Below are 11,325 nucleotides of genomic sequence, written 5' to 3' on the forward strand. Positions count from 1 at the left end.
GACTGCAAACAATGAAGAATGCTGACCAATAGTGAAGCATGTTCTTAGTTAGCATAGCCCAGTATGTTTGGAGCAAGCTTTCTGTGGTCAAGGTACAGCAGTATAGATACTTTTTACAAAGAGCTTTATCAATCAGAACTGCTTATAGGGACAAGCAAGATAGTTGGACAAGCTCACCAGAGAAGTGGACATCATCAGAGGTGCAACAGTCAGGTGTGTAAGGGAGAAATGTACAAAAACCACCCATTGCACAGTTATAAATGCCTTAACAGGGAAAAATGCCAATACATTAAAATATTGGGGAGGTGCATGGATCTTCTGCCCAGGTCATCAATTCGTACAGTGAATCCACTTCGAAATTCTATGCACAAAGTGCTCAGACATATCGAAGGACTGTCGGGGGCAGGGATGTCACCGATGTGACAACTGGAGTAGAGACCTAAGAGGATACCCAGGAGGGTTTGTCTATGAATTCCTGTACTACATGATAATCAGGTTCCTCCTTGAAAGCTTGTAATAATATTGCATATTTGAGGGAAAGTGCCAATCCAGGATTATGGTTTTAAATTGTTAGTTTAAACAAAAACTTTTATATTTTTAGTAACCTGACAAAGAAGTACAGATCTCATTTTTTACTTTTTCCTGCCTTAAAGTTTTCTTGGAACGCCACTTAATGTATTTTAGCTGCCCAAGAGAAGGAAACACTGTCAACACATTTTGATCAGATTTTATGCTGCTGCTTAATAGTGTACAACAAAATAAAACAAATCCAATGAAACATCAACAGGAAGTGTCAAGATCAAAGTGATAAATGGACTATTAGCAGCATCAATCAATTGCATTATACCTTGGCACTGTCACTCTTGACTTTGCAAGCCGTATTCAAGGAACGATTAGTGATCTCTTCAGATGCATCCTTCCTGTTGAAAACATTGATTAATGAAGACAGCTTGATGAAAAAAAGATTAAACTGCAGCTTTGTTTTACTTACAGTACAATAGCAGTCATTCCACAATAGTGCTATAAAGTTCTATAGACTAATATTTAATATTCAAAAACACAGTTGCTTTTCAGTTCAGTTTAGAATGTGACTCAGGAACTACAGTATATATAGATAAAAATGAATTTAGCTTCATTCTAAAAGGAAATAATTGCATCATTTTGAACTACATAATTTTGAGGATCTACAATTGAGGGCGGAGCCCACGCAGGCAGCAGCCTGTCAAGGTGTTTTAAATGGATCTTTTATATTTTTTTGTTCTTTTTTATTGTTACTGTTCTTAGTTCTCAGTTTCTCTCTCCCCAATGTTCATATACATAACGTATGATCTACAAGCACTTTTAGAGATCGGAACAAGATCCGTAGGACTATCACTTCGTCTGAAAGGTCTTGACTGCATCAGCTCTCACAGACTTTTCAGACCAGGCCTGGAAACCACGGTATCACCTGAACAAGGTAACCAAGCCAGAAAGCATTGCAAGCGATGTGAACGAAAACGGAAATGAGGTAAACGGGCTGGAGCAGCAAATAAGACCGAACGAACTAAAGTCCGAACGCAACAAATATCCTTTACCAACCATTTAACTTGCCAATGTCCGATCCCTTGATAACAAACTCAATGACCTTAGACTGAGACTCACAACAAATGAAAAATTAAAAAATGTTGTGCTTTTATTTTCACCAAAACATGGCTAACAGACAGTATTATGGACTCGGCCATACACCTAGACAGATTCTCTGCCTTCCGCATGGACAGAACTACAGAGTCCGGTAAAACAGAGGTGGGGGAGTATGCATTTTTATTAACATGGCATGGTACAACAATGTATCTACCATCACGAAATACTGCTTACCCACTCTGGAATTTCTAATAATCAAATGCCACCCCTTCTATCTGCTGAGGGAATTTATAACTTTTATTATCACCGCTGTCTACATCCCCCTTGATGCTAATGGCAAGGAATCACTGGAGGTACTGTACACTGCAATAAACAAACAGGGATCTGCACATCCCAACGTAACCTTTATTGTCGCGGGTGACTTTAATCATACAAATCTCAACTCCATTCTCCAAAAATACCATCAGCATGTCTGCTTCCAAATGAGAGGAGAAAACACTCTGGACCACATTTACACTAAGATTCAGAATACTTACCATACTGTACCCCTAAGCCCCTTTGGAAACTCAGACCACATCACTGTGTTTCTCTTCCCAGCATACAGACAGCTGCACAGGTGAGTGAAACCAGTTGTCAGAATGGTGAAAGTTTGGCCTGAAGGAGCTGAATCAGTCCTGCAGGACTGTTTTGAATGCACTGACTTGGATGTATTTAAAGAGGCACCACACAGGTATCACACATTGACATACAGGAATATGCATCATCAGTTACTAGCTACATCAGGAAATGTGCTGATGATGTTACACTCACAAAAGAAATAAGAACTTTTCCTAACCAGAAACCATAGATGAACAATGAGGTTCACATCTTAATGAAAGCAAGGGATGCAGCATTCAATCAATCACCTGTCAGGTGTATTCACAGACACTTTCAACATGTCCCTGGCCAAAGCTGTAGTCCCCACCTGCTTCAAGACAACCACCATCATCTCCATACCGATGAAAACCACAGTCACATGCCTTAATGACTACCACTGGTGGCACTAACTCCTGTTATCATGAAGTGCTTCGAGAGGCTAGTCATGAGACATGAGTCATTAATGACACCATTCCAGACACACTGGACCCGTACCAATTCGCCTACCGGTCCAACAGATTCACAGATGATGCAATTTCCATTGCCATACACACTGTCCTATCCCATCTGGATAAAAAGAAAACAAGCACAAGACTACTATTAATCTACTTCAGCCCAGCTTTTAACACTATCATTCCAGAGAAACTGGTCCAGAAATTCAGTGCACTGGGTCTTGACACCACCCTCTACAACTGGATTCTGGACTTCCTGACAGGCAGACCCCAGACTATCAGGCTTGGAAACCACACCTCCGGCATACTAACTCTGAACACTGCAATCCCCCAGGGTTATGTGCTAAGTCCAACGCTTTCCGCCCTCTACACCCATGACTTTAAGGCCAAACATAACACTAACTCCATCAACAAGTTTGCCGATGACACCACAGTTGTAGATCTGATCAGACAATGATGAGAGGGCTTACAGGGAGGAGGTCAATCTCCTTACAACGTGGTGTGAAGACAACAATCTCACCCTCAACATCAGCAAAACCAAGGAGCTGATCGTTGATTTCTGAAAACTGCAAAACAGTAATGCCCCTATCCACATCAACGGGACTGAAGTGGAAAGGGTCAGTAACTTCAAATTCTTTGGCGTCCATATCACCGAGGACCTCACATGGTCTCCCAATGCCACTTGTCTGATTAAGAAAGCACAACAGCGCCTGTACTTCCTAAGACAGTTGAAGAAGGCTAAGATATCTCCCCAGATCCTCATTAACTTTTACAGATGCACTACAGAAAGCATACTGACAGATTCCATCACAGCGTGGTATGGCAACTGCAGTATTGTTGACCGCAAAGCCCTACAACGGGTGGTGAAAACTGCCCAGTCCATCACTAGGGATGCTCTCCCATCCATCCAGGACATTTATGACAGATGCTGCTCGAAAAAAGCATTAAGCATCATCAAAGACCCCACACACCCCAGCTACAGACTGTTTGACCCTCTACTATCTGGAAAACAGTACTGGAGCATTCAGACCCAGACTACCAACTCAGAGACAGTTTTTACTCTGCACTATCAAACTATGAAACTTCCAGCCTCTCCTACAATCTGAACCCTTATGGTGTCAGGAAGCGCTAATTGTCAGAACACTCTTTGAGTGTTGCTATTATGTGGTGGCCATTCACAATTGGTTCACTGGTCACTTCCTTGTACATAGGATTGATTAACCCTGTATTCGGTGCTCAGCATTGTCAGATTTGTAACATCTTCGGTGTCAGCTTGTACATTCGGACTTACTCCAGTACTTAATCTTTCGGTTTCCTGGTTGTGGATCTTCGGGATAGACTCTCGGTTATTCCGGGTTCTGGAGTTCTTCGTGAAATCTTCTCTGTGTTCCTGGGTTGCGAAGTTCCTGATTTTTCAGGTCCTGGTTTACCCCCTGTGAATGGCCTTGTATCCAGCTTTTTTCCATTTTATTGTGTTTCCTATTTTATATTATCCTATTTCTGTTTCTCATATTATCCTATTTCTGTTTCTCATTCCTCAATAGTCTGCTGTCCAGAGATCCCCTAATGGTTCTCAAACCTGTGTCTTGATTGTTTGAAAAGACTAAATGAGTGCAGGCATTCCCTCTGGTGCTCTAACAAACTGAGTAAGAAAGTATTTGTTGACCATACAAATGTACAAATGTACAACATTTTGGTTTAAACTGCAAATAAAGCAAATGTAAATACATCTCTTAAGAACTACATTGAAGAAGGTGACAAACAAGTCAGATTAAATCAATGATTACTTAGTCACACCTTGAAAGCAAACTGACTTTCACTTCTCCAAAGTGCTTTTCCAGAAATCAAAAGTGTCAACTTACTATCAAGCAATGCATATCTAACAGTTAGCTATTAAGATAACCCTTTTAATTGGGTATAAATGTGAATTAGTTTTTTTAATCTCATGGTATATCATATGATACAGATTACAAACACCTTAAATGGAAGGGTATCTTGTTGTCATAACATTTAGATGTAAACTAGAAATAGAAGGGAAATCATGAAAATGGCAAATAATAGCACGCTGCACAAACAATGGGGAGGTTAACAAAATTCGAATGCCTCTACCTATGCATTCACCCGTTATAAAGAAATTGTCTTTGTCTCGGTAAGAGTCGTGTCAACCCAGAGTCTGTACAAACGCTCAATGCTGATGCATGATTCCAGTCCAGTCCATGGCTCACACAAATAAGGCCAGGGGGAAGTTTAGAAATACCAATTAACCAAAATGACTTTAGGAGCTTGAAGGAAAACAAAGCTCCCAGAGAAACCCAAAGAGGAAATGGACAGAGCAAGCAATCTGTATACAGTATCCACCACAGGCTGAAATTAAACACAAAAACCATGAGTTAAGAGCAAGAGTGCCTTCTGCCAATGCTGACATAAAACTTAAATGCAAAAACAGTACAGCTTTGATTTTACCACTGATACTCATTCCCTGGTCAATTGATCTCTTAAAATATTAATGATTTTTACTGATCTTAAGTTTTTTTTGTATTGATAAAAGACATTGAGGAATTAATATTGCTTATTGCACTTGCACAGCTGTAGCTCTACAGAAGCTATTCTGAGTATCAAGGGTTTATACATTAATTATTCTTTTCTAAAGTTTCAGGATTGTCAACATGACATGATGTATATCTTCAAAGGATTAATAAAAAAAACTCTGCTTATGCAGGTCAAGTTTCAAGCAATCATACAGTATTTGCTATTCATTTAAGTTTAGAATGGCAAGATCTTATATTTAATATTATTTTTGTATTTGATATTTACACTCCACAGTGTAACAGATCATCTGCAGGGAACAGGGAAAAATTCTGAATAAATTACCATATTTACACAAACCTTTGAACTCTTACATTCAAATTATTATTATAAACTTTAAACATTACTGCTTTCTGTTCTTTCTGGGAACATTTGAAAACGATATACAGTATATAAAATGGAGGTGCGCATTGCTGATGTTAAAATTGATTTTTTTTTCCAATTCAATAATCTAGTCAGGATGTAATTAATATATTACATGTTTTGTAGGATTTTTAAAATGTTGATGTGTTTGAGATTTGCATGATTTGCGGTGAACATAATGAATTTACAAAATCATTACTGAAGTTAAATTTAATTTTCTTTTTTTGAATGCACCAAATATGATGGAACTTATTAAAAGTTTGATAACTAGATTCTGAACTTAAAATATTTTTTAAACTTAACACATAAGCTTCAATTCCTTAATTTGAATTTGATTAAAGTGGATTTTTTGTTAATAAAAATTGTATGACTCTTTATAAAGGCTATTCCCTTTTTAATTTTTCATTTGGTCTGCTGAGGAAACAGCTATCCATTTATTTTCCAACCATTTCATCAAATACAAGGTTGTAGGGGAGCTGGAGCCCATTTAAGTAACAGGTGTAAGCAGAGTACACTACACCCCGAATGGGACGCCAGTCCATTGCAGCGTGCACATAAACAAAAACAAGCACACACTCACACCAGGACCAGTTTTCCCATAAGACAATTAACCTACCAGTTTGTTTTTGAACTGTGGGAGGAAACCAGAGTACCTGAATGAAACCTATGTGAAAACATAAAAATACCACTCAGATAACATACCAGGAACTGAACCCAGGACCCCACCTCTGCGGGGGGCAGCAACACTAATCAATGCGCCACTATACCACCCTGTTGAAGGAAAGCTTTGGCCAATGAAATACTTCTACAAAGGCTATTTTAAGGGTGACTTCAAATATTCTCTTTTTTTATTTGTCACTTGATAGGTCAAAGAAACATTATTTTGCCGAATACAATACACCTTTAAAGGCTATTGGAAGAATGCAGTTCCCTCTTTATCTCATTCAATTATGTTAAACGTGCATCTCTGTAATGCTGGTGTCACACTACATGACTTTTCCTAGGATTCTCAGTTGTAGTCTTCATTTATATAGTCATAAGTAAATCACAGTAAGTTGTAGAGTTACAGCGAGTGTTCATTACAGTGTGTGTAGTCTTGTAGTGTGGCACCCCCAGTGACTCACTCATAGCGTTCTTAATAGCCCCTATGACTCTCTGCGACACGCTACGACAAAATCAAACTGGCGAGTTGCAAGTTGTAGGGTTGGGCTCTTGTGTCTGCGACAGAAAACAGCCAATGAGCACTGAACCAGAAGTTAAATGCATACAGTACAGCTGCAAGTAAAGAATGAAATCGAGTGTTTTGGACTGTGCAAATGGAGGAGAGGCTGGTCGAATCTTGGAGCCAGCACAGATGTCTCTTCGATGATTTGTGTTTGTCATTTCGTGTTTGTTGTTTGTTTCCTTGCTTGCGTTGCTCCTCCTCTTATTCAGGTGTGCCCCATGTTGATTGGCTGCCAAAATGAGGTGACTTCACATTACTTTAGCAGTGCAATACGAGTTTTGGAACCATGATGAAAAATCGTGAAGGAATTGTGTAGTTCCCCCTGCGATTCCTAGTCATATAATCTGACATCCTCTAGGACAGAAAAGACTGCAAGATTCAGCAGCTGCAGTTGTTAACTTTGACATGCTCTCCGACTAGAGGTCATGTTTAGTCCTGTAGTGTGACGAAGGCTTACAAATTCACTTTAGCTCACCTATTTAAAACACTTAATCTTTAAAATACAAAACCAAACAACACAATCAAGAAATTAGGAAAAGTTTTTAGCAAAAAGATTTTAAAATTACCCCTCAAAACACATTGAATTAAACGCTTTTGAAGTGTTAAAATGTAAAATATTTTTGTTACTTTCCTTGAATTAACTTAGCTGTATGATGGAACAAATTTGAAAGAGGATTGGTAACTTGGTGATTCAATACAACAAGTTTATTTTTTACCATCTGATTACACTAATTGTTTTTAGCCACTTCTCATTCTCTTGGGTCATTTGTTTGAAGAATTAAGATTCTTTCAACCTTCAAATTATGAGTATTGATATTTTTGGTAGCAGTCAATAGATGACCTCTTCTACTGTACAATAACCTTTGATATTTCTCTTAAGGATTTTTGGTAATGCCGGTTTAACTAAAAGGCAGCAACCTTTATTCATTGCACCTACTGTAAAATATTTAATGCATCTATTGTACAGTAGTTTGAACTATTTAAGGGCTGTTTTGAGAATGAGATGATCTCTTTCTCTGACTTGTAAAGGTTTAAATCTATCAAGAGATAACAAAGTGAAAGAACATCACTGAAAGCTTCTTCACTTAATCCACCCATTCATTCATTTTCTAACCACTTAATCCAATGCAGGGTTGGGAAGAGCCAGAGCCTATCCCAGGAAGTAGCAGGCACAAGGTTGTATACAACCTGGAAGGGCTGCCAGTCCATCACAGGGAATACACAGTAACAGACAAGTACACACTCACACCAGGGCTGACTATCGCAGAAGCCAAATAATCTACCAGTATGTCTTTGGACTGCGGAAGGAAACCAGAACACCTGTCAAAACCCATGTAAACAGGGAAAACATACATCGAACTTCATGCAGATAGCACCCGACATCCAGAACTGAACCCAGGGTACCTGCACTTATAGGAAGCAATTTTATCCATTTCATCACTGCACTACCCTTTGCTCTTAATCCTAGTTTTGATATTTTAGTTCAGTGTTATTTATATATATATATATTTAGCTTTTCATTTTCAACATTTTCAACAAATCCCAGTTTGTAATTGTCAAGTCTCTTTACTTCTTAGCTGAAAACAAAGACTCTTCTACTGATTAGGAAGAATGTAGAACAACAATTCTGCTTCCAGGACACAACACATATCAAGCCATTCAATTTTTGTCACATGCAGCAAACATCAGCTGATGCTGAACGAGCTGTGTGTCCCTTAGTCTGACGTCACTGCAAGCATACAGGAAGTAAGAATTATTGTATTCCCAAGAGCACAAATAGTCCTGGCCAATTTAATACAAACATACCCTTTTCAGTATTCTACCAACTGTGCAATTCTGCTTCAAGAGTAACATTTCCCAGCAACATCAGTCATAAACACCTCAGAATAAACATATTTACTGGCTGTATTTTTTAGAAGTCCCTGCATATTGTTTGAACAAAGAATACAAGAAGCATAATTTAAATAGGAACAAGATGTTTTGAAGGCAGATTTTGTTGTGAATGAAAATCAATGAGTCATATTTGATTTTGAACATTTGAAACTTCTGTAGTCACAAGCTTTCAGCCAGTTTTCCACTCTAAATGTTTGTTGCATGATGATATTATCAATAGAAAATATTGCATCTTGGGAGAATTGATTATTCCATTATCTGATAAACATCTTTCTCAGCTTTCTTTAATACTGTAAAACACTGTAGAATCATTATATTGAATTTATCACACTAATAACTTCATAACAAAACTACAGTTCAGTGTTCAGTAAATACCATGCTGTCTTGGATTCAAACTTGGATACTTGAAGCTATTTTGGTTTCAGAGCTGTAGAATCAATATAAGTTATATAATCGATATAATCACGTTTGACTACAGTATGTATGCATGCAATATATGCACATTTGTCTTAAGTTACTTAAATAGTAAATCCAGATTTGTGGTACTCATCCCTCTGGATGAAAATATCCAAACTAATAGCCTAGTGTGGTTACAGGGAATACTGTATTGTAATAGATTCTGTCCTTCATTTATTTTTAAATAAAGGTAAAGACCCACATCCCACAGCACTGCTTTTAAGAGTAGGGGCATTAATCAAGAGATACCATGTTTATAATTTGTGTTATCATTCAAAGCCAAGAATTGACACTTTACATATCTGTTGTTGGTATTCAGGGGAGGGGGGCATTTCGGTTTAGTACAATACATGTTTCTCCCATTTTCTTCCAACAGTCCCTGCTATTGAAAACTGAAAAAACATTAAATGGAAAACAACAGGATTCTCCTTAGATTGAAAATTAATGCTAAGGCTGGGAATTAATCTAATCTTATAATGAACAAGTCTTCTGTAGAGTGATCTCCATTTTAATTGATAATTTAAAGGGAGGAATGCTTTAAAAACACAATATAGGAAAAGCCACTGCATAGTATAGTCTTTTTGGCAGGTTTATGGGGGTCTACATAACATTTTCTTTAGGTTCCCCATGTAAATTATTTTTGTGTTCTAGAAGGAGGATGTCAGGATGTCTGTGTGAATAAAATGCATGAGATTAAGTTATTTAAATCTGATTTTGTTTGGTTTTGAAATAACATCAGAATACATGGTTTCATGCTTAATTTTTGCAGTGTGATATCTATTAACCTCAAATGAGGAGGATAAATTCCATTTTAGATTATTTAAAGCTGGTCTCCCTAAATGTTCCCTTTAATTCAATTAACTATTTTTCTCTCTTTTGCACCTGTTCGACTGTGTAGTGGGGCTGCTGACACTCCATAGAAGCAATACTTCTGCTTATGTACTACAGTGATAGATGAATGTTTATTTTAAGCTAAAAGAGTTCTAATTACATAATAGGAAAAACAGAAGCTAAGAAACTAACACTGACATAAGGTAAATTAATATGCAAATTCATATTATTAATAATAAAGTGAATCATTTCTACCACAATAACTTTACTGTCCTTTTTAGACCACAGAAAAGTAACCCCTAATGTTACAAAATAAAAAAAAAACATATACTCTCTATAGGAAAGGTTCAATTATTTACATTTCTTCAAGACTTTCCTTTTAAAATGGTAATTTGCTGAAATGATGATGTTCCAGTTTTACAGGCAGTGTACAGTAGCTTTTCAGCTGTTGTAGGTTAATTTAGTCTGCATGTTATATTTTTAATGTAGGCTGCATTAAAGAGTAAACACCTATCCATTTTCTAACTGCTTCTTCCAATTCAGGGTCATGGGGAAGCCACAGCCTATCTGAGCAAGTAACGGGCTCAAGAAATGGTACACTCTGTATGGGATGCCAGTCCATTGTAGGGCAGACACACACACAAACACACACTCATACTGGCCAATTTTTCCAGAAGCCAATTAGCATACCAGAATGTTTTATGGATTTTAGGAGGAACCCAGAGGTTTTGGAGGAAACCCATATGAACACAGGAGAAATACAAACTCCAGGCATACAGTACGCCAGGTCTTGAATTTTCTCCAGCCTTTGTGAGACAACAGTGCTAATCACTGTGTCACCATGCCACACTCCCTAAAGATTATTTAAAAACAAAATTAAATCTGCCTCAACATTCTCATTTTTTATGTCTTAAGGAAACATTTTGTGACTTGCTGTTTCACTGGGGTATAAAAATAAGGTAACATGCATGTAACATCTCTTTGTCATCCATTAATGGGCAGAAAGAACTCACAAAAGAAAAGATACTTAAGACGTTTACTTAAATCACTGGAACAGTGGCAAACTCACCTGGTAGAGGACACAAGTGCATCTTGCCCCAACACACAGGAGGATGGATTTGGGAACAAGGAAAAATCTAAGGGCCAAAAGAGGAGAATTACATAACTTGGTTGTATTTTGTGGTCACCAAGTCTCCAAATCTGCAAATTAGACACCACCTCGATTCCAACAGTGTATTTGGCTGCCAGAAAAAAACGTTATTG

Source organism: Lepisosteus platostomus, chromosome 1 (assembly GCF_059453375.1).
Source record: "Lepisosteus platostomus isolate fLepPlt1 chromosome 1, fLepPlt1.hap1, whole genome shotgun sequence".
In the NCBI taxonomy this organism is placed as follows: Eukaryota; Metazoa; Chordata; class Actinopteri; order Semionotiformes; family Lepisosteidae; genus Lepisosteus; species Lepisosteus platostomus.